This window comes from Solanum dulcamara, chromosome 8 (assembly GCF_947179165.1).
Source record: "Solanum dulcamara chromosome 8, daSolDulc1.2, whole genome shotgun sequence".
Taxonomy (NCBI): domain Eukaryota; kingdom Viridiplantae; phylum Streptophyta; class Magnoliopsida; order Solanales; family Solanaceae; genus Solanum; species Solanum dulcamara.
Window position 1 is genome coordinate 7,297,641 of NC_077244.1, and position 23,944 is coordinate 7,321,584.

Here is a 23,944-nt window from a genome sequence, read left to right on the forward strand (position 1 = left end):
ATCAGTTGGGTCATCCAGTTCTAATATGATGCGCAAAATAATTGAGTGTCACGACTCAATCCACCTGGCCGTGCGGGCACCCACTATACATCATAAGTAGGAGAACCCTTATATAAAAATAGTTGCGGAATTTAAAACAAACTTGAAAAATTAACCCAAATTTCAGAGGAAAACTCTATTAAAGATCAGTTTATTCAATTATACAAAAACTCCAAGGATACTAGTCTAAACAGGTACAATAGCTACTAAGAGTAGAAATAAAATTAAAGACCAATGACCCACCTTCCACCAAGATAAGGGAAAAATAGAAGCTGCTGGAGGATCGCTTTCGTCTTCACCTGCGAAACATAACTGAACTTGCAATCAGACTATGCCAAGTAGCATAACAAGAGTAGTATCAGTACAAATAACACGTACTAGTAGGAATCATCGTTCAATATGATACCCACCGCATAATATATGAACAAGAAGTAAGAGATATCATAGTACTTAAACATCCTTAATTTAGCCACCCCAGTCAATTAAGTGCACTCCTTGTTCTCAACCTTAGGGTATTCACCACCCTAAACAACATGGTTTCACTACCGCTCTAGTCATAACTTTAAACTGTGGGTTAAGGACCTACCTTACAGTTACTCCATCATCCCCATAGTTACCACCTAGCAACCTTAACCATTCTACGATTTCATCCAACCCTCACTAGTTGGCCTAATTATCTTACAACATAAAGCATATCTGTCTCACAACCAAACTCTCCTCCTCACTTGAGTTCTAGATACTATCCCTACCTGAGTCATTCACGGAGATCACAATGGTAGCACTCTCTGGCAACTAGAAACCTCTACTTCTAAGTGTATCAATACAAAACACGATTATACCATTTAGATCATATCCAGGCCTAATAGGGTCCATCCTCTTACCCACCAATAAGTGTATTTATGATCATAATCCTCTAATTTTAGCACACCTTAACTCAAGAATTCTTTATAGTTCTCAGTCTATGTCTCATCTACCATTGACCTTACTAGCACATGAAAATAAATATATCATCAGGTCCTCTCATGGGATTATGTACACACACATACTTGGCCCTCTCAGGGGAACCAAATCAGTCATATAACATGTCGGAATGTGACACCCTATCCAAATATGTATCAGAACATGACACCCAATCCAAATATAACTTGTCGGAATGTGACACCCGATCCACACATACCACCTTCACAATTACATTCAACAGTCATAACATTTATACTACTAAGAATAGGTTCATCACAAAAATAGGACAGCTATTTCTCATATATATAAAATCTAACTTGTTACCCTTATTCGTAACATTTAGGCATTTCATAGGTAACTCAATTACACATTTAAGATAATTTCGGGAGCAATCAACGTCCCCACAATCAAACTTTACAGGTCTAACCTGAAGGTCTGCTGGTTTTACTTTTCTATATGAGATTCTATGACCGATATAAACTAACCAATTGCACAAAACATCACAACCAATGATTTATCAATTCACCGCAACACCTTTCTACCCAGGTCACATTCTATTTTGACCCTATTATAACCAGATCTCTGCTCGTAATCCATGACCCACAGCTCAGTATATGAAATTCTCATTAATTTTCCTTCTATATTATACAACAGGTATATGTTTACTACTCAGAAAAGAGAAGCCTAGCCTACCTGGGATCCAAGCATTAGTGGAGAGATAACACTGCTAAAATCATTGGTTCTAGGTTGTAACACCCCCCAAAATTCTTCACTAGGATTCGAACCCTTCTTCGTATACATGTAGGATCGAACCTGACTATTGTGAAGTGTATGCATGAGTTAGGATGAGTTCCCAAGTAATTGAAGAGCGTTAGAGGTGATGTGGGGTCATAAAGGATCCCTAGAACCAAGCTAAGCCCAAAGAATTCGTCTTGGCTAAGTTTTAGAATGAGTTCGTATAAGGGGCCGACTTCTAGCGACCATATCTTTTGAAATAAGATGATATGGGTGGACCATGACCTATTAAATTAAAGGTCTTAGAGTCTTCTTTCCATCGCCGCCATGATTGTAATTTTTGGAGTTCGGAGTCAAAAGTTTTAACTCTCTTAAGACGGACTAGTACTGTAGGAATTTTAGGCCTGTGTGGCAACTGCTGGAAACCTGGGCTTGGCGCCGCAGTGGCGCGACGTGCCACTATCGCGCCGAGAACAAGCCTCAGTAGTTTGGTCCCTGACGCGGTGCGCCACTAGGAGATGTGCAAGGTTTTTAAGCCTATTTTCTAGAACCCAGAAAATATAGGCTTGGCGCTGTAAGGGCGCGACGCGCCACTATCGTGCCATAAAACAGCCTCAGTAGTTTGGTCCTTGGAATGACGCACCACTATCAAATGTGTAGGTTTTAAGCCTATATTTGACTTGGCACCGCAGTGGCATGACGCGCCACTATCGTGCCAAGAGTGTTTTAGCCATTTTTCTAGATTTTTGAAGAAAGGACAAATTGGATATTTCCCAAATTATATATACACACTAGCCTTGGACATTTTTGGACCATTTTTCAGTACCTCTCTCTCTCTAAAAGCCCTAGAAATTCCTTCTCTTCTCCTTCAAATCTTTCTCCAACAAATATGGCCTTCAAAAACTTTAAAGATTCAAGCCTTCCATTGAAGACCTAACATCAAGGTTTCTTCAAAGTCTTCACCAAGGTACGTAAGGCTATTCAAAGCATGGGTAGAGTCCACTCATGTGCCCTACATCTTCTTTGAGATTGATTGTTCATAAGAATGAAGTTTATTGATAGAGTTAGGTCCATATAGGTCATTTTCATCTATTACCCTAATTTCTATTACGTTGATGTTGTGGAGTCAAGAAAGTGATGTGCTACATATTGGTATGAGTTGATTGAGATGAGAGGTCGATCATATATTGTTAATTTCTTAACTATGTTGATTATGATAAAGAATGTTAATTTTCTTAAATTTGTTGCTTATCTTGAATTATTGATTTAAAACCTTGGAGTTGTGATGAGTCTCAAAAGATTTGTTAAATGAATAGAGGAATGATTGGATAGGTTTGTATGTTGTTATATATGCATATTTAATCTACTTTTGAAAGATATGATTGGGATTGATCAAATAGTATGATTGGGAGAGGTTTGATTGTGATGGAGTTGATGAGTTGACAAGGTTGTAAATGAGACTTGTCGATATGATTTGATTGAGTTGATTGGATGAAGTTTTATGAGAATTGAGTCTTTGGAGGATTATCGAGCACAGAATTAGGTAAGAGTAAGTAATAACTCGAATCCAATAAATACGTCGCCAAATGTAAGAGGGGATTGAACCGTTAAAGTCGGATGCTTCTCTAAAATTATTGTCCTGACATTATAGGACTTGGTTGGATTGAATCCATGATTGGTTGATTCGTTCATACCCTGGCAAAGTATGAACGGACGCGGTAACAACGTCGGTTTGTTGTATTGTCACGGGCTCATAAGTGATGGTTGTCGGATAAGAGAAACTCCCATAGATGTCTTGATAGTACTCTGAGTTGAATTGGATTGAATTGTATGTGATTGGTCCCGTCTAAATCATATCCCTGTTTAGACTCAGGACACTTGATTGAGTTGTCCTTTCTCTTGAGTTGAAATTCCGAGTTGATTTGATTCTTCCTTGATGTTTGTTTCATTTGGCCATTTTATATACTCGTACATTTCATGTACTGACGCCATTTGGCCTGCATCATTTCATGATGCAGAGACAGGTACTCAAGATCATCAACCGGCGCACCATTGTAGATCCACTTACTTCCAACTAGTTGGTGAGTCCTTCAAGTTTCCGAAGGATACCGAGACTTATCTTGCAGCTTTGATTTGTTTCCCTCATTTTGACTTTTGGTAGTCAAGGACTTGTCATTGGCACCTCCTAGATTGTTGATAGAGGCTTCATAGACTAGAGTGTGGGAATGATGAGTCATTCATTTGACTAGTTTTATTCTAGCTGATTATTAATTTGATAGTTGTTTGGCCTTTGACCCTATATTATGGATAGTATTTCTATGATTGAGTCTTCCGCTGATAGAATATGAATGAATGAAAGTGTGACTGGACCGGGTGGTTTGCTTGAAGGCCATAAATGGCTTTCGAGTGCCGACCACACCTAGGGTACCCTTCCGGAGCGTGACAAATATGGTATTAGAGCGCAGAGTTCAAAAGTCCTAGGGAGTCTATAAAGCTGTGCCTAGTAGAGTCTTGCTTACGGGTGTGTTATGCACCACACTTATAATCAGGAGGCCATAAGACATTAAAAAATATTTCACTTCTTTCATACTCTGAATTCTACGATAGAGTTAAACTCTATAAATTTCCTTTTTAATTCATGCATTTATATGTTACAGATAATTCCTCTTAAATGTACTGCTAGCCAGAGAAATGTTGATAATGCAGAGATGCCAAAGACAAAGGTACGCCCATTGAGGGCTAGGGGCCGACCTGCAAGGTATGCGGAGGCACCTCAAGTGCCTACTACTCCGCCTGCACCAACTTTGGAAGCAGATTTTTGAGGAGCGATTGCTATGCTCACTCAACTAGTGGCTGCCCGAAATGGTAACCAGAGTTCGCCAACTCTTAGCTCTAGTTCTCAAGAGCCGTCTGCTGCCACCAGAATTAGAGACTTTCTGAGAATAAATCCACCGGCATTCACGGATTCTAAGGTTGATGAAAACCCCAGAATTTTATTGATGAGATGTGGAAGATCTTGAAAGCTATACATGCTACGGAGATCGAGGGGGTTGAGTTGGTGTCTTATCAACTCAAAGATGTGGAAAATATTTGGTATAACCAATGGGAACAAGGTAGATGTGAGGATGCTGAACCTGCTATGTGGGATGAATTTGAGGGAGCCTTTCTTGACCATTTCTTTCCCAGAGAATTGAGGGAAGCGAAGGTGGAAGAATTTGTGAATCTGAAACAAGAAAGTATGACTGTTAAGGAGTATAATCTAAAGTTCATCTAGTTGTTCAGATATGCTCTAGAGATGATCCCAGATGTGAGGTCGAAGATGAGAAAATTCATCTCCGGATTGGGAAGACATGTGAAGAAGGAGTGCAAAGAAGTATTGTTTATCTCTGACATGGATATTTCAAGATTAATGGTGTACTCTCAATAGGTAGAGGATGAGAAGAGGAAAGACAGAGAGGATCATCGGAGCAAGAAGGCAAAATCAGCGGGGCATGAGAATGAACAGAGGCAAAATAAGGGCAATAGGTCCTTCTTCCAAAAGAGGCCTTCCAACTATGCCTCATCTACCGCTAGTGCACCTATGCCACAGAACAGGTATGATCGGCAAGGACAGAGTTGCCAGAATTTTAGACCCCAGGGTTCTCAATCCCAGGCTAGCGTAGGTCAAGGTTCATAAGGGAAGCCACCATGCGGCAAGTACGGTAAGCTCCACTTGGAGGAGTGCAGATCGGGAAGGGTTGGTTGTTATAAATTCAGCCAAATTGACCATTTTCAGAAGGAGTGTCCAACATGGGGGAACAGAGCCCAGTATTCTATCACCACACCACCAGCAAGAGGTAATCAGAGAAGCACTACTTCAGGTACAAGTGGAGGTACAAACCGTCTATATGCCATAGATAGTCGCCAAGATCAGGAGAACTCCCCAAACATCGTGACGGGTATGATTCGAGTCTTTTCTCTTGACTATTATGTTTTGATGGATCCGGGTGTCACACTATCTTTTGTGACTCCTTATGTGGCAAGTAAATTCAATAGAATTCCTGAATGTCTTTGTGAGCCTTTCTGCGTAGCTACTCCTGTCGATGATTCTGTCGTAGCTGAGAAAGTCTATAGAGATTGAACTGTGTCAATCCATCACAGGGATACCTTGGCTGACTTAGTTGAGTTGGACATGGTCGAATTTGATATGATCCTTGGCATGGACTGGCTTTATGTCTATTATGTCTCTATTGATTGTAAGAATTAGATTGTCAAGTTCAAATTCTCGAATGAGACTATCATAGAGTGGAAGGGTAGTCCTATAGTGCCTAAGGGTAAATTTATTTCATACCTTAGGGATAGATAGCTAATCTCAAAAGGGTGTATTTATCACATTGTCCGAGTGAAAGATGACAAGGTTGAGTCTCCATCCCTTGAGTCGGTTTCGATTGTCAATGAGTTTCCCGAAGTCTTTCCTGAAGACCTGCCTGGAGTCCCTCCCGATAGGGAGATCGACTTTGGAATTGATGTTTTTCCTGATACCCAGCCTATCTCCATCCCTCCATATAGAATGGCTCTGGCTGAGTTGAAAGAGTTAAAAGAATAGTTGAAGGACTTGTTAGATAAGGGATTCATTAGGCCGAGTGTCTCACCATGGGGTGCTCCTATCCTATTCGTGCGAAAGAAAGATGGGTTCCTTAGAATGTGTATTGACTACAGACAGCTGAACAAGGTCACCATAAAAGAATAAATACCCTCTTCCCAGAATAGATGACTTATTTGATCAACTTCAGGGTGCCACCTGTTTCTCAAAGATAGACCTAAGATCAGGCTACCATCAGTTGAAGATGAGGGAGTGTGATATCCCAAAGACAGCTTTTCGGACCCGTTATGGCCATTTTGAATTCTTGGTTATGTCCTTTGGGTTGACTAATGCCCCCGCAGCTTTCATGGATCTCATGAATCGAGTATTTAAACCATATCTTAATATGTTTGTGATTGTATTCATAGATGATATTTTGGTTTACTCCAAGAATAAGGAGGAGCACGCCTATCATCTTAGAGTCGTCTTGCAAACTTTGAAAGACCAGGTATTATATGTAAAGTTCTCTAAATGTGAATTTTGGCTTGCATCAGTGGCTTTTCTAGGCCACATTATATCTGGAAATGGTATTCAGGTTGATGCTCAGAAGATTGAGGCAGTAAAAAATTAGCCCAGACCTACATCCCTGACAGATATAAGAAGCTTCTTAGGTTTGGCTGGCTATTATCGAAGGTTTGTAGAGGGATTCTCATCCATATCATCACCATTGACCAAGCTGACCCAAAAGAAGGCTAAGTTCCAATGGTTCAATGCTTGTGAGGAGAGTTTCCTGAAATTGAAGACCAAGCTAACCACTGCTCTTGTTCTAACTTTGCCCGAGGGAACAGAGGATTTTGTGATCTATTGTGATGCGTCTAGAGTTGGTTTGGGCTGTGTGTTGATGTAGAGGGGAAAGGTGATAGCCTATGCTTCAAGACAGCTTAAGATTCATGAGAGAAATTACCCCACTCATGACCTTGAGCTGGCAGCTATGGTATTTGCTCTTAAAATTTGGCATCACTATTTGTATGGAGTGCATGTTGATGTGTTCACCGATCATAAGAGTTTACAATACGTCTTCAGCTAGAAGGAACTCAATCTGAGGCAAAAGAGATGGCTCGAGCTACTCAAATATTATGATATGAGCATCCTCTATCATCCAGGTAAAGCTAATGTTGTTGCTGATGCTCTTAGTAGGTTGTCTATGGGTAGTACTTCCTATATAGAGGAGGGGAGGAAAGAATTGGCTAAAGAGGTGCATAGACTAGCTCGATTGGGAGTTCGTCTTGAAGAGAACAATGAAGGAGGGGTTAATATTCAGGATGGGTCTGCATCCTCACTTGTGACAGAGGTAAAGGAGAAACAAGACCAAGATCCCATCCTTCTCTAGTTGAAGGAATTTGTTCACAAGCAAGAGGTGATGGTTTTTACCAAAGGGGGAGATAGTGTGTTGAGGTACCAAAATAGATTATGTGTACCAGATATCGATAATGTTTGAGAGAGGATTATGGCCGAAGCGCATAGTTCCAGATACTCTATTCACCCTGGCTCTACAAAGATGTACCATGACTTGAGGGAAGGTTATTGGTGGAGTGGAATGCAGAGAGATATCGCGACATTTGTTTCCAAGTGTTCGAATTGACAACAGGTTAAAGTTAAGCATCAAAAGCCATGTGGGTTAACTCAAAACATAGAAATTCCGGAATGGAAGTGGGAAATGATCAACATGGACTTTATTACGGGTTTGCCGAGGTCTCAAAGGAAATATGACTTGATTTGTGTGATTGTGGATAGGATGACAAAATCAGCTCACTTCTTGGCAGTTAAGACTACTGACACCGCAAAAGATTATGCAAAATTATACATTCAGGAGATCGTCAGATTACATGGGATCCCCTTGTCTATCATCTCAGACAGAGGATCTCAGTTCACTTCCCAATTTTGGAAATCCTTCCAGAAGAGACTGGGTTCAAAGGTGAATCTTAGTACGACCTTTCATCCCTAGACAGATGGCCAAGCAGAGCGCACCATCCAGACATTGGAGGATATGTTGAGGGCATGTGTACTTGACCTCAAAGGAAATTGGGATGATCACTTACCTCTCATAGAGTTTGCATATAATAATAGCTATCATGCAAGCATTCAAATAGCTCCTTATGAATCTTTGTATGGGAGGAGGTATAGATCACCAATTGGGTGGTTTGAAGTTGGTGAAACTGAGTTGATTGGGCCTGATTTTGTTCACCAAGCTATGGAGAAGGTGAGAGTTATTCAAGATAGGCTAAAGACAACCCAAAGCCATCAAAAATCTTACACCGATGTGAGGAGAAGAGACTTAGAGTTTGAGGTGGATGATTGGGTATACTTGAAAGTGTCACCCATGAAGGGCGTCATGAGGTTTGGAAGGAAGGGAAAGCTTAGTCCTCAATACATTGGTCCTTACCAGGTTGTGCGGATGATAGGGAGTGTCGTTTATGAATTGGAGTTACCTTCGAAGCTAGCCGCCATTCATCCTGTATTCCATGTATCGATGTTGAAGAAGTGCTTGGGCGATCCCTCGTTGGTAGTCCCCATTGATAGTATTGGAGTTAAGGATAGCTTGTCCTATGAAGAGGTTCCGATCCAAATTCTTGATCATCAAATTCGCAAATTGAGGAACAAAGAGATCGCCTCAGTCAAAGTCCTGTGGAGAAATCAATTTGTTAAGGAAGCCACATGGGAGGCGGAGGAAGATATGAAATCTAAATACCCGCATCTATTCGTGCCTACCGATGAGAATATTGAAGGTAATGTCCATTTTCTTGACTTGAATTCGTTTGTGCATTTTGAGTTTGGATAGTAATTATTTTGAGAATTTGACTGGTTGCATGACTGAATTCTGATTGTGATTTGTACCCCGAGTCCATCCTTGGTTTACTCGTCATTCGAGAACAAATGATCCCAAGGGGGAGATAATGTAACACCCCCCAAAATTCTTCACTAGGATTCGAACCCTTCTTCGTTTACGTATAGGATCAAACCCGACTATTGTGAAGTGTATGCATGTGTTAGGATGAGTTCCCAAGTAATTGAAGAGCTAGAGGTGATGTGTGGTTATAAAGGATCCCTAGAACCAAGCTAAGCCCAAAGAATTCGTCTTGGCTAAGTTTTAGAACGAGTTCATATAAGGGGTCTACTTCTAGCGACCATAACTTTTGAAATAAGATGATCTGGGTGGCCCATGACCTATTAAATTAAAGGTCTCCGAATCTTCTTTCCATCTCCTCCAAGATTGTAATTTTTGGAGTTCGAAGTCAAAAGTTATAACTCTCCTAAGATGGACTAGTACTGTAGGAATTTCAGGCCTGTGTGGCAACTGCTGGAAACCTGAGCTTGGCGCCGCAGTGGCGCGATGCGCCACTATCGCGCCAGGAATAAGCCTCAGTAATTTAGTCCCCGGCGTGATGCACCATTAGGAGATGTGCAAGATTTTTAAGCCTATTTTCCAGAACCCAGAAAATATAAGCTTGGCGCTGTAAGGGCGCGACGCGCCACTATCGCGCCATAAAACAACCTCAGTAGTTTGGTCCTTGGCGCGATGCGCCACTATCAAATGTGTAGGTTTTAAGCCTATATTCGACTTGGCACCGCAGTGGCATGATGCGCCACTATCGCGCCAAGAGTGTTTTAGCCATTTTTCCAGATTTTCGAAGAAAGGGCAAATTGGGCATTTCCCAAATTATATATACACACTAGCCTTGGACATTTTTGGACCATTTTTCAGTTCCTCTCTCTCTCTAAAAGCCCTAGAAATTCTCTCTCTTCTCCTTCAAATCTTTCTCCAACAAATATGGCCTTCAAAAACTTTAAAGATTCAAGCCTTCCATTGAAGACCTAACATCAAGGTTTCTTCAAAGTCTTCACCAAGGTACGTAAGGCTATTCAAAGCATGGGTAGAGTCCACTCATGTGCCCTACATCTTCTTTGAGATTGATTGTTCATAAGAATGAAGTTTATTGATAGAGTTAGGTCCATATAGGTCATTTTCATCTATTACCCTAATTTCTATTACGTTGATGTTGTGGAGTCAAGAAAGTGATGTGCTACATATTGGTATGAGTTGATTGAGATGAGAGGTCGATCATATATTGTTAATTTCTTAACTATGTTGATTATGATAAAGAATGTTAATTTTCTTAAATTTGTTGCTTATCTTGAATTATTGATTTAAAACCTTGGAGTTGTGATGAGTCTCAAAAGATTTGTTAAATGAATAGAGGAATGATTGGATAGGTTTGTATGTTGTTATATATGCATATTTAATCTACTTTTGAAAGATATGATTGGGATTGATCAAATAGTATGATTGGGAGAGGTTTGATTGTGATGGAGTTGATGAGTTGACAAGGTTGTAAATGAGACTTGTCGATATGATTTGATTGAGTTGATTGGATGAAGTTTTATGAGCATTGAGTCTTGGGAGGATTATCAAGCACCAAATTGGGTAAGAGTAAGTAATAACTCGAATCCAATAACTACGTCGCCAAACGTAGGAGGGAATTGAACCGTTAAAGTCGGATGCTTCTCCAAAATTATTGTCCTAAAATTATAGGACTTGGTTGAATTAGATCCATGATTGGTTGATTCATTCATATCCTGGCAAAGTATGAATGGATGCGGCAACAACGTCGATTTATTGTACTATCACGGGCTCATAAGTGATGGTTGTCGGATAAGAGAAACTCCCATAAATGTCTTGATAGTACTCTGAGTTGAATTAGATTGAATTGTATGTGGTTGGTCCTGTCTAAATCATATCCCTGTTTAGACTCAGGACACATGATTGAGTTGTTCTTTCATTCCGAGTTGATTTGATTCTTCCTTGATGTTTGTTTCATTCGGCCATTTTACATACTCGTACATTCCATGTACTGACACCATTTGGCCTGCATCATTTCATGATGCAGAGGCAGGTACTCGAGATCATCAACCGGCGCACCGTTAAAGATCCACTTATTTCCAGCTAGTTGGTGAGTCCTTCCAGTTTCCGGAGGATACCGAGACTTATCTTGAAGCTTTGATTTGTTTCCCTTATTTTGAATTTTCGTAGCCATGGACTTGTCATTGGCACCTCCTAGAATGTTAATAGAGGCTTCATAGACTAGAGTGTGGGAATGATGCGTCGTTCGTTTGACTAGTTTTATTCTAGCTGATTATTGATTTGATAGTTGTTTGGTCTTTGGCCCTATATTATGGATAGTATTCCTATGATTGAGTCTTCCGTTGATAGAATGTGAATGAATGAAAATGTGACTGGACCAGGTGGTTCGCTTTAAGGCCAGAAATGGCTTTCGATTGTCGGCCACGCCTAGGGTACTCTTCCGGGGCGTGACACAGGTGTTCCATGAGCAAGACCAGATTGAATTCCATGGTTTGAAGCTTTCCAAAAGCCGCAATTCCCTCCCCTTCTCTTCTTCATTCAAGAACAGTCTTTTTAGAGATTTTTTTTGCAGAAACCCTCACCTTTAATATGAACTTGGGAAAAGTGGAAAAAATAAGAAAATTCTCGACTTAAGTTCTATCCCATGATTTCTTGCTCTTGCGGCCTTATTTATGCTTTGACGGTGCCTTGTTGACGGGAGCATTCTGCTCTGGCGGGGTGGTGGGACCTAGTCAAATCAAATTATTGTGATTTCTTTTTAATCTAACTTAATAACGGTTCGGATTGTTACATTGAGAGTTCTAATGGACACACTTTAAAGAACCAAAAGATTCTTCAATTTAAAGAATTTTCTTGTGCTGCATGTTTTCAAGGCAAATTGATTACTAGAGCATCAGTAATCAAAGTGAGAATTGAATCTCTAGCACTTATCGAACATAAAATAGTGATATATGTGGGCACATTCACCCATCATGTGGACCATTTAAATATTATATAATTTTAATAGATGTATCTACAAGATGGTCACATGTGTGCTTATTATCAACTCGTAATATGACATTTGCGAGATTACTTGCTCAAATAATTAAGTTAAGAGCATAATTTTCAAATTATGCAATAAATACAATTCGCCTTGATAATTGGTGAGTTCACATCTCAAGCATTTAATGATTATTGTTTGTCCACTGGGATAACAGTTGAGCTTCCGGTTGGTCATGTTCATACTCAAAATGGTCTAGCAGAATCATTGATTAAACGTCTTCAATTAATTGCTAGACCAATGCTTATGAAAACAAAACCTTTTATTTCATAATGGAGTCATGCTATTTTGCATGCAGCAAGTCTTGTGCGGATCAGACCCACAAGTTATCATAAAGTCTCCCTATTATAATTGAATTTTGGTCAAGATCCAAACATTTCCCATCTTAGAATATTTGGATGTGCAATATATGTTTCAATTGCTCTACCACAATGCACAAAGATGGGACCTCAAAGAAGATTGGAGATATATGTTGTGTATGAATTTCCTTCTATTATAAAATATTTGGAACCTATGACTGGAGAATTATTTATTATAAGATTTATTGATTGTCATTTTGATGAATCAGTATACCCAGCATTAGGGGGAGAAAATAAGCAGTTGAAAAAAAAATAGATTGGAATGCATTATCACTATCTCATTTAGATCCTCATAAAATACATGTGAACTGGAAGTTTAAAAGATAATTCATTTGCAAAATATTGCAAATCAGCTGCCAGATGCATTCACTGACCTATCAAGAGTTATTAAATCTCATATTCCAACTGCTAATGCTCCAATTCGAGTTGATGTTCCAGTAGGACCATTAAATAATGTAAATGAGTCTAAATCACATTTAAAAAATGGTAGACCGATCGATTCCAAAGATAATAATCCTCGAAAAATAAAATGAGCAAACAATCAAGATGGTCATGATATGAAAAAACCTGCTCAAGAAGAGCGAGGAGACATAACAATTGATAAAACCTTGGAAGAGGTTAAGGCGCCTGAAAATGATGAAGAAATTTCAATAAATTATCACTACAAGGGAGAAGGGATTTGCCAATAAAATATTTTGTTGCAATATATTCAATGTTGTTGCCAAAAGTATTTTTAGCAACCAAAAAAAAGTTGTTGCACGTTGTTGGGAAAAGTTTTGCAACAACAAAAAAATATTGTTACCAAAAGCTAACTTACGCAACAAAAAAAGTTATTGCCATAAATTGAAGTTTGTTGATAAAAAAGTACATGGTTGTGGTTAATGTAAATTTTTAGCAACAAAAATTTTTGTTAGAAGAAATTAATTTTTTTTCCCAACACAATTAGTAGTTGCAAAAAATGGACAGAAAAGACTGAATTAACAATCGGTTACTAAGACTTTTAGCAACAACTATTATTATGGCAATAGATTATATTTTGTCTACAATTAGTTACCACATTTAAGATATTTGTGAACAAATGTTCTTGTAAAACTTTAGCAGCAACTTATTAGTAGTTACTACATATACAATCCACATTTAAAAATAATAAAATCCATGAATGTATACATAAATTAACACACACACATATATAGTACCAACCATCAATACATAGAACTGATGCACTAGATATTTAGACTTTAAAAAACTAAAGATTCCTAAATAGTACGTCTTACTTACAAAATGAATAAAAATATAACATATAGCAATATCATTTAAGTCGTACTAATCTACAAGTAACTTAACAAGTAAATGTTCCTCTGATAGCTTGTGCATGAATCATATTGTTGGTCTAAGCATGTTCATCCTACAAAAGAAGATAAATATAATTACATTTTGATAAAAGAAATCTACGAAAATAATATATTCAATGTAATTTCATAAATGGGGTAGGAAGAGAATAAAATATATAGAATCTTAGCCCCATCTTTGTTGGGGGTAGAGAAACTATTTTAAACAGACCTTCGACTAAGAAGGGAAATAAGACTCAATAGTGACCACACGAATTCATGTAATATAGGCACAAGATATAATTGGGAAAAGAAAAATCACCGGCCAATTAAATCATCTTTTCAATAACTATTCATAATTGAAAGAGAATGCTTCAAATCTGTTCTTTTGACTACCAAATGAGCACTACTAATTGATTTGTTAGAGAACAATACATCTGAAATTATAGAAGTATAACTAACAATAACAATCATATACTTATGTCATTGAAAATAAACAGATAAAAAAATAAAAGGCTGCATTTTCGGTTTCCTTTATCATTCAAACAAACAATACGACAGAGCTTTAGCTTGGAAGGCTGGTCTCCAATTGTAAGGCATAAAGAAGATTAATATATTGGAACTAGATTTTCTTATCGAAAGGAACGAGTCACTGTAGAACCTAAAGCCCATCATTGAAAATATCAAGAATCTAAACACTTCCTCATATTTTGCATTGTAGTCACCAAATAAAGATAACACAACAACTTGAAAATTAAATCAGTTATTTTCGAAAGAATCAACCTAAGAAATATAAGACTTGTATCACATGAATAAACTCTAACTAATCGTCCGTTAAAAAGTCTCTTATAATAAACTTACAATTATATTCCTGATATGCCTTAGGACTACAACAACCACAAACACACACCACATATGGATATAAAAGAAAAGGCCTCAAGCTAGAAGCAGATTGGATCTATATATACCTGTAGCTTCTAGTTACAGTTGGAAGATACTGCACTATAGTTTGAACCAAATAGCAATGGAATCTAAAAATGATTATTGACATTTTGTATTACTTCTGAATATTGGTATCAAAGTGTCAATATCACATTTTTCATATTTCATGGAAGCTTTATTTACTATTCCTTATGAGAATTGACGTTGGCATCACAATATAACAAACTATGTTAGTAAATTGTATTGTAAATATTAAAACAGTAACAACAGCTACTGAAAGTAATAAAACACAGAATCTGAAAAATTAATGCAAGAACAAAATCGAGCCCACTGAATGCACAGTGTGTCCTTAAGGAAATTATTCCCCTCAACGTACCTGAGGTTTTTGGAATTTTTCCTCCCAGGATAGAACGATTTACTCACCAAAATAGAGGTACTGCAAATTCTGGTGACTGCGAAACACTTGAAGGCTGTACATCACACGAGTTTTAGGAAGTGCAGAAAGAAGAAGAAGAAGAAAAAGATGTTATTTCAAAAATTTCGTATGGAACATTCTAAGGATTCACAGATATATATAGACTGTTTACACTTTTTAAGAAAAGACACCTGTTGGGAAAAAATTTGTCTGTTGAGAAAAGGTTTGCAACTTTTCGGACAAGGTTGCAACCTTTCAAAAATCCGTTGAAAAATGGAGGGAAATATTTTTAAATTAATCCGGAAAAGAAACGGGTCGCGGGTCACGGGTCAGGATTTTTTCACTTAATTAATTAAATAAATAAATAATATTAATTAATTAAAATTTAAAGGAAATTTGGTCCAAAAAGATTATCAATCAATCATATCAATTGACCAAATTCAAATCCAAATCCAAATCCAAATCCAAATCCAAATCCAAATCCGAAGCCGAAGCCGAAGCCGAAGCCGTAGCCGTAGCCGAGCCGAGCTGATCAAGCAACGACGACGACGGCGCGAGGGGAGACCCTCTTCTTGACCCTTTAGCAACATGAAGGAGTGTTTCTACTTTTAAGTAGAAAACCTTTCCTTTCTAACACCTATGTGGGACCAAAACTTATTTAATAAAGCAAGAGAGAATAAATCATTTTTCCTCCACCTTTTCCCCCTCAATTTCCTATTCAAACTATTAATTAAACCCAACAATCCCCCACATGAATGGGGAATGTCTTCAAGATAAAAGAATGCACGGATAAGTGTGTGATATATAAGCAAAAATTAATTGCATCTGGATAAGTAAGTTTCCCTTTGAACTTTTCATAGTGAACTTATATAGGATATAGTCGATCAATTGGTAGATGCGATATCTTTGAACCGTCGAACTTTGTTGTATAACTAGAAAACATAAGTCACACAATTAATCATCAACCATCTATGGTTCTCACGGTTGTGTTCGTTTCAGCCATGAACACTGCCTGGTTTTGTGAATGCATAGAGAATGGGCCTTTACCCTCATTCCCCTTGAAGTGGCTTATACTTCACATTCACATAGGTGATTTCTAAACGTGTAGTCCTATAGATACACTATCTAGTCATTTTTCGCCAGACTTAGATAATTATTAAAAAACCTTTAATGCTTTATTAACTCATTAAAAAGCCTTAAGCTTTTATCCTTTGTTTCTGAACATTGTCATCATCACGAGAATGAGTTGAGTTATTTGAAAATGTTGAACCGCCAATCATAACTTTATTAGATCTCTTTGAACCTAGTTCTTGGGATCTCCAGTCTACTAGGTAGAGTTACCGCCATGATGACTTGTCTTAGGCCTTAGCCCCATTCCCCTCGATGATCTTTCAACAGCCTCTCTAGATAGGCCTTTTGTTAGTGGATCCGATACGTTATCTCTTGACTTTACGTAGTCAATAGTGATAACACCACTAGAGATTAGTTGTCTAACAGTATTGTATCGCCGTCGAATGTGATGGGATTTTCCGTTATACATAACGCTTCCTGCCCTCTCTAATGCCTCTTGGCTATAACAATGTATACATATGGGTGCCAAAGGTTTGGGCCAAAATGGAATATCTTCCAAAAAATTTTGGAGCCATTCAGCTTCTTCACCAGCCTTGTCTAAAGCTATAAATTCAGACTCTATTATAGAGCGGGCGATGCATGTCTGTTTTGATGATTTCCAAGACACTGCTCCTTTACCAACGGTGAAAATATATCCACTTATGGATTTAACTTCAGATGATCCAGTTTGCATCACTATATCCCTCAATTACTGCGGGATATTTATTATAATGCAAAACATAGTTTTGGGTGTGTTTCAAATACCCCAAGACTCGTTTCATTGCCATCCAATGAGTTTGATTGGGATTATTCGTGAATCAACTCAACTTGCTAATAGCACATGCTATATCTGGTCGTGTACAATTTATAATATACATCAAACTTCCCAAAATTCATGCATAGTCCAATTGTGAGTCACTTTTACCTTCATTCTTTTGAAGTGCAAAAGTTACATCAATTGGAGTTTTTGCAACATTAAAATTTAAATACTTGAACTTATCAAGAATGATTTCAATATAATGTGACTGTGATAATGCTAGACCTTGTAGAGTTTTATGAATCCTAATTTCTAAGATCAAGTCAGCAACCCCTAAGTCTTTCATGTCAAATTTTCTAGCAAGCATACGCTTCGTAGCATTTACATCGGCAATGTCTTTACTCATTATCAACATGTCATCAACATATAAACAAACAATGACTTCATGATTTGGAGTATTTTTAATGTAAACACATTTGTCACACTCATTAATCTTAAATCCATTTGCCAACATTGTTTGGTCAAATTTCACATGCCATTGTTTAGGTGCTTGTTTAAGTCCATAAAGTGACTTAACAAGTTTGTACACTTTTCTTTCTTTACCTGGAACTACGAAATCCTCAGGTTATTCCATGTAAATCTTTTCCTCCAATTCTCCATTTAAGAAAGCCGTCTTAACATTCATTTGATGGATTTCAAGACCATATATAGCTACAAGTGCCACTAACATCCCGAATAGATATTATCTTTGTTACCGGCGAGTATGTGTTAAAGTAATCAAGACCTTCTTTTTGTCTATAACCTTTGACCACAAGTCTTGCCTTATATTTATCAATAGTGCCATCAGCTTTCATTTTCCTTTTAAAAATCTATTTTGATCCTAAAAGTTTATTTCCAGGAGGAAGATCAACCAATTCCCATGTATGGTTATTCAAAATTGATTGAATCTCACTATTGATTGCCTCTTTCCAAAATGCTGAATCAGAAGAAGACATTGCAGCTTTAAATGTTTGACGTTCATTTTCAAGCAAGAATGTCACAAAATCTGGTCCAAAGGAAATAGATATCCTTTGACGTTTGCTATACCTTGGATCTTCTTCGGTTGGTTTACTTTCCTTTGGTTCTTCTCGCAGTCGTTTAGTTCTTTCACTTGAGGACTCACATTTGGTTGGTTTTATACGGATAAATATTTTCAAAGAATTCAGCATTATCTGATTCAATTACCATATTAACATGAATTTCAGGATTGTCCGATTTGTGAACCAAAAATCGACAAGCTTTACTGTTTGTAGCATAGCCAATAAAAATATAATCCACGGTTTTTGGTATGATTTTTACCCTTTTGGGTAAAGAAACTTGGACCTTTACTAAACACCCCCACACTTTGAAATATTTCAAGTTGGATTTTCTTTCTTTCCATAGTTCATATGGAATAGATTGTGTTTTGTTGTGAGGCACTCTGTTGAGTATTCTATTAGCTGTAAGGATAGTTTCCCCCCACAAGTTCTGCGGTAAACCGGAACTTATTAATAAAGCATTCATCATTTCTTTTAATGTTTGATTTTTTCTTTCCGCAATTCCATTTGATTGTGGTATGTAAGGGGCAGTAGTTTGATAAATAATTCCATATTCTAAACATATCTCTTCAAAAGGAGATTCGTATTCTCCACCCCTATCACTTCTAATCATTTTTATCTTTTTATTCAATTGATTTTCAACTTCGTTCTTGTATTGCTTAAATGCATCAATTGCTTCATTCTTACTATTAAGCAAATACATATAACAATATCGAGTGCAATCGTTAATAAAAGTTATAAAATACTTCTTTCCACCACGAGTTGGTGTAAACTTCATATCACTAATGTCTGTGTGAATCATTTCTAAGGGACTAGAATTTTTTCAATAGATTTATAAGGATGCTTAGCATACTTAGATTCAACACATACTTGACATTTTGATTTATTGCAATCAAAGTTAGGCAATATATTTAAGTTAATCAGTTTTCGCAAGGTTTTATGATTGACATTTCCTAAATGTGAATGCCATAAATTATTTGACTCAAGTAAGTAAGAAGAAGCTTGAACTTTATTATCATCAATAACTATTACATTTAGTTTGAAAAGACCCTTAGTGAGGTAGCCTTTTTCTAGATACATTTCAATCTTACTGATAACTACTTTGTCTGAAACTAGAACACACTTGAATCCATTCTTGATAAGAAGACCGGCAGACACCAATTTCTTTCGCATTTCTGGAACATGATGAACTTTGTTCAGCGTCACCACCTTGCCGGATGTCATTTTCAGAAATACTCTTCCATATCCTTCAACCTTAGCAGTTGAAGAATTTCCCATATAGATTGTCGCATCAGGTGTTGTAGGGGAATAAGTAGAGAAGGCTTCTCGGACTACACACACATGCGAAGTAGCTCCCGAATCAAGCCACCATTCTTTGGGATTACCTACTAGGTTGCATTCTGATAGCATTGCGCATAGATCATCTATACCTTCTTTATTTTCTACCATATTGGCTTGTCCCTTTCTCTTGTCCTTTTTCGGAAGACGACAATCTGGAGCTTTGTGGCCAACTTTCCCACAATTATAACAATTGCCCTTAAACTTTTTCTTGTTCTGCTCCTGATTCTTTCCAAAAGGTTATTTCTTTTTCTTATTCTTTGGAGAAGCATCTTCAACGATATTTGCTCCCATAATTGTTGAATTTCCACGCGACTTCTTTTCTGCTATTTTGTTATCTTCCTCAATCTTGAGACGAATCACAAGATCTTCCAACTTCATTTCCTTGCGCTTGTGCTTTAGATAATTTTTAAAATCTCTCCACGAAGGAGGCAACTTTTCTATTATCGCAACCACTTGAAATGCTTCATTAACTACCATACCTTCAGCAATAAGGTCATGAAAAATAAGTTGTAGTTCTTGAACTTGGGTTCCAACAGTTCTGCTATCTATCATTTTATAGTCTAGGAACTTAGCAACCACAAATTCTTTTAAAGCATGCGTCTTCAGTTTTGTACTTCTTCTCAAGTGCATCCCACAATTCTTTAGAAGTTTTCACAGCACTGTAGACATTGTACAAATCATCATCCAAAGCACTTAGGATGTAGCCCTTGCATAGAAAATCTACCTGTGTCCATGCCTCAGTAATCATAAATTTTTCATTGGCCGGCATATCAGAAGCAGGCACAGGAGGGTCTTCGTTGGTGAACTTCTGCATACCAAGAGTGGTAAGCCAAAAGAACACCCTTTGCTGCCATCCTTTGAAGTTGGCTCTAGAAAATTTTCCTGGTTTTTCTGCCGGTGGTACAGAAGTGCGGCTTGTTGCAGCAACAGTCGCAGAAGTAGTAGCAGTATCACTTGTCATTTTTTTTCACTGTCAAAATATACAAACTGTCTTAATATTTCAGAATATCAGACCTTTTACAAAAACAATGATGAAGTTTTTATACTCTTCAAATCATTGTACAAGTATGAACTTTAATATTCCAACGAAGTTTTTATACTTTTCAAGTCAGAACATTTATTTCATACGGAGTAGAAAACCACACAGGTTTTAGTCTCCAAAAATAGAATACAGTTTAATCAGAAAATCAAAAATTACAATTATTTCTTTAAGTTTGTTAGTAAACTGTATTGTAAATATTAAAACAGTAACAACAACTACTGAAAATAATAAAACACAGAATCTGAAAAATTAATGCAAGAACAAAATCGAGCTTACTGAATGCACATTGTGTCCTTAAGAAAATTATTCCCCTCAACGTACCTGAGGTTTTTGGAATTTTCCCTCCCAAGATAGAACGATTTACTCACCAAAATAGAGGTACTGCAAATTTTGGTGACTGCGAACCACTTGAAGGTTGTATATCACACGAGTTTTAGGAAGTGCAGAAAGAAGAAGAAGATGTTATTTCATAAATTTCGTATGGAACATTCTGAGGATTAACAGATATATATAGACTGTTTACACCTTTTAAGAAAAGGCACCTGTTGGGAAAATATTTGTCTGTTGAGAAAAAGTTTGCAACTTTTCGGACAAGGTTACAACCTTTCAAAAATCCATTGGAAAAATGGAGAGCCGAAGCCGTAGCCGAAGCCGTAGCCGAAGCGGAGCCGAGCGACGACGACGACAGCGCGAGGGGAGACCCTCTTCTTGACCCTTTAGCAACATGAAGGAGTGCTTCTACTTTTAAGTAAGAGATTTTTCCTTTCCACCACCTATGTGGGACCAAAGCTTATTTAATAAAGCAAGAGAGAACAGATCATTTTTCCTCCACTTCTTTTTCCCTCAATTTCCTATTCAAACTATCAATTAAACCCAACAAACTAGTCCCACCGAAGTTTACATGAAAATGGTTTTGGCAAAGATAAGACGAGCACGAGGAACAGACAAACAGAGGGCAGAAGGGACAATGAATGCATAAAGCATATAGACCGCCCATCATCTAAAATCAGCACTAAGTGAAAGAGCTTATACATGATCAAGTATAAATTGATAAATTTGTGGTGACTGGTTAACTAGCAATACTTTAAACAAAGATGTGTTACTTATTTACAAAGTCAGACTTAGGACTGCCTCATTGAAAGAAAGAATATAAATTTACTTACCCCGATGTCATCCATAAGACTTGTAGGACTTCCAACTTCTGAATCACTTGAATTAGTGATAATATTGAGAATTGCAGACGGAAGACCACTGTTAAACATAGAAAAACTAAGGAGTTCAAACCTGATTGAACTAAGAAAGAGAAATTATTTTATAAAATCAAAAAAACCAAGACAAATTTATTAAGAATAACATGGTAGTTTAATCAAAATACTCTTAGGATCAAAAGTAAGAAATTTAATCATTAGCAGTACATACCTTAGAAATGTTCATATGGGATACTAGCGCCTTCATGCCCTCTTTTAACATTTTTTGGTCACGCACTAGACGGGCTTCCATGACTTCTTGATTTGTTTTCTCCTCTTCAGGCTTCTTTGTTACTTCAATTAGCTTGTCTTCAACACTCTCATGTTTACGACGTTCTTCTTCAGTCTCTTTTTGTTGTGCTCGTAGTTGCTCTTTAATTTCACTCATAGATCTCCTGCTTTACTTAATTCCTAAGCTTTGACCACAATAATATCCCGACTTTTCTCCCATAATTCTCACAAATGCAGCATTAGCGGCAGGATCCACAGCAGTTTTCTCTTCATTTTCTTGAATTTGTTCAGCAACAATTTCTTTCACCTTTTCCTGCAAAATACAAGATTAAGCTTTTAATATAATGATTAAATAAATCTATATTCTAAGAATAAAGATAAGAGTTATTCATGTACATTCAGTTCAGAAGATGCATCATTAACCCAATGTCCGTTCTTCATGTGAGTCAATTCCCAAAGTTTTTGAAAATTTGGCTCTTTTTCGGTCTTTATATCTTTCTAAAAAACAAATCAAATAATGAAGTTGAATAAAGAATGATTGAAATTCACAAAAATAAAAAAATATTTCATCACCTTTTCAAAAGATACGGCCTGGAAGGATTTTCTGCCGCAAATATGAGGTATTTTTTTTATTGCTTTATTAGCTTTGATTTTTTCACTCATTTTCTGCATTAAATTTGAACTTATAAATGTTTTTAATTTAATTATAACAATAAAAATAATAAAGTAAATAACAATATTATTAAATTCGTTTAATTCTGATGTAATCCTCATTACCTTAAAAGAATCTGAATTGAAATACTCGACCAAGAATTTCCATTCAACTTCATTTACCTCTACTGGCATATTCTGCAAGCTCTCCTCTTTTGTGGCATATTTTTTGAAATGATCGTGGAGCCTGCTACGACGATATCGATACAATTTATTAGCTTGATCCAAGATAATCTCGAACGTGTTGTGTGTCTGGTAGTTGGAAGTGTGTCCCGAACTCAACAAAATTTAAGTGAGCTTATTTGAAATAGAACTTTGATTGTCTACAATTAATTAAAAAGAGTAGAGGGAAGAATGTAAGTTTCTAGAAGAAGGATGACGATAATAATCATATTGATACAATAAATTTCTGTAAGAATGAAGAGCAATATCAGTCATAGTAACTTGTCGCCAACTTGGAAGTTGGTGAAATTCAGATTTCAACGTTCTAGAGATGATTGAGAGAGAAGTAGTGGATGGAAGTGAAGAATTTCATTTACCGCATCAGTACGATGGAGGAGTGGGAATTGCTGCAGAAAACAGGCAGCACTTTTGGCAGGGACCTTGATCGAACCATTGGCTTTATAAATCTCAGTAAGCTCGACCAGGTTCAACCAACTTTGCTGAACTTTTTCTTGAATGTTAAGGATGATTTTTACTTACTGCAAATCGATGCTAAAAAGCTTGGGGATGGGTTGGTTTATGAAGCTGTCGATGACACAAATGTCTTTCCTCATTTTTATGGCCCATTTCAAAGTTTCAGTCCACTACTATTGGATACATTCATTAAAGGGGAGAAGCTAGTGTTGACACTCAATTTCGTCCCTCCTTTTTTCTAATTTATTTTTTCGAACTTGTAAATTACTAATAAGTCAAATACTTTATATTTCACTACCATTTTTGTTCATTCCTATTGTTGCCGTCATTATCTATTATATACTATTACTACTGTTACTTTAATTTTTATTATTCTTATTTTTCACTACCTTTAACATTATATTTCTTATTATCAAAATTACTATTATTGTCATATTGCCAACTTCTTTAAATTAAATTATCGTTACTTTATTTCAAGTTTATACTTACCAAAT

The 23,944-nt window shown here is 37.1% G+C and overlaps 1 pseudogene; it reads right to left on the reverse strand.

Moving 5' to 3' along the window:
• Positions 1 to 263: 263 nt before the first annotated feature.
• Positions 264 to 23,430, reverse strand: LOC129899767 (uncharacterized; annotated as a pseudogene).
• Between the last annotated feature and the right edge of the window lie 514 nt (positions 23,431 to 23,944).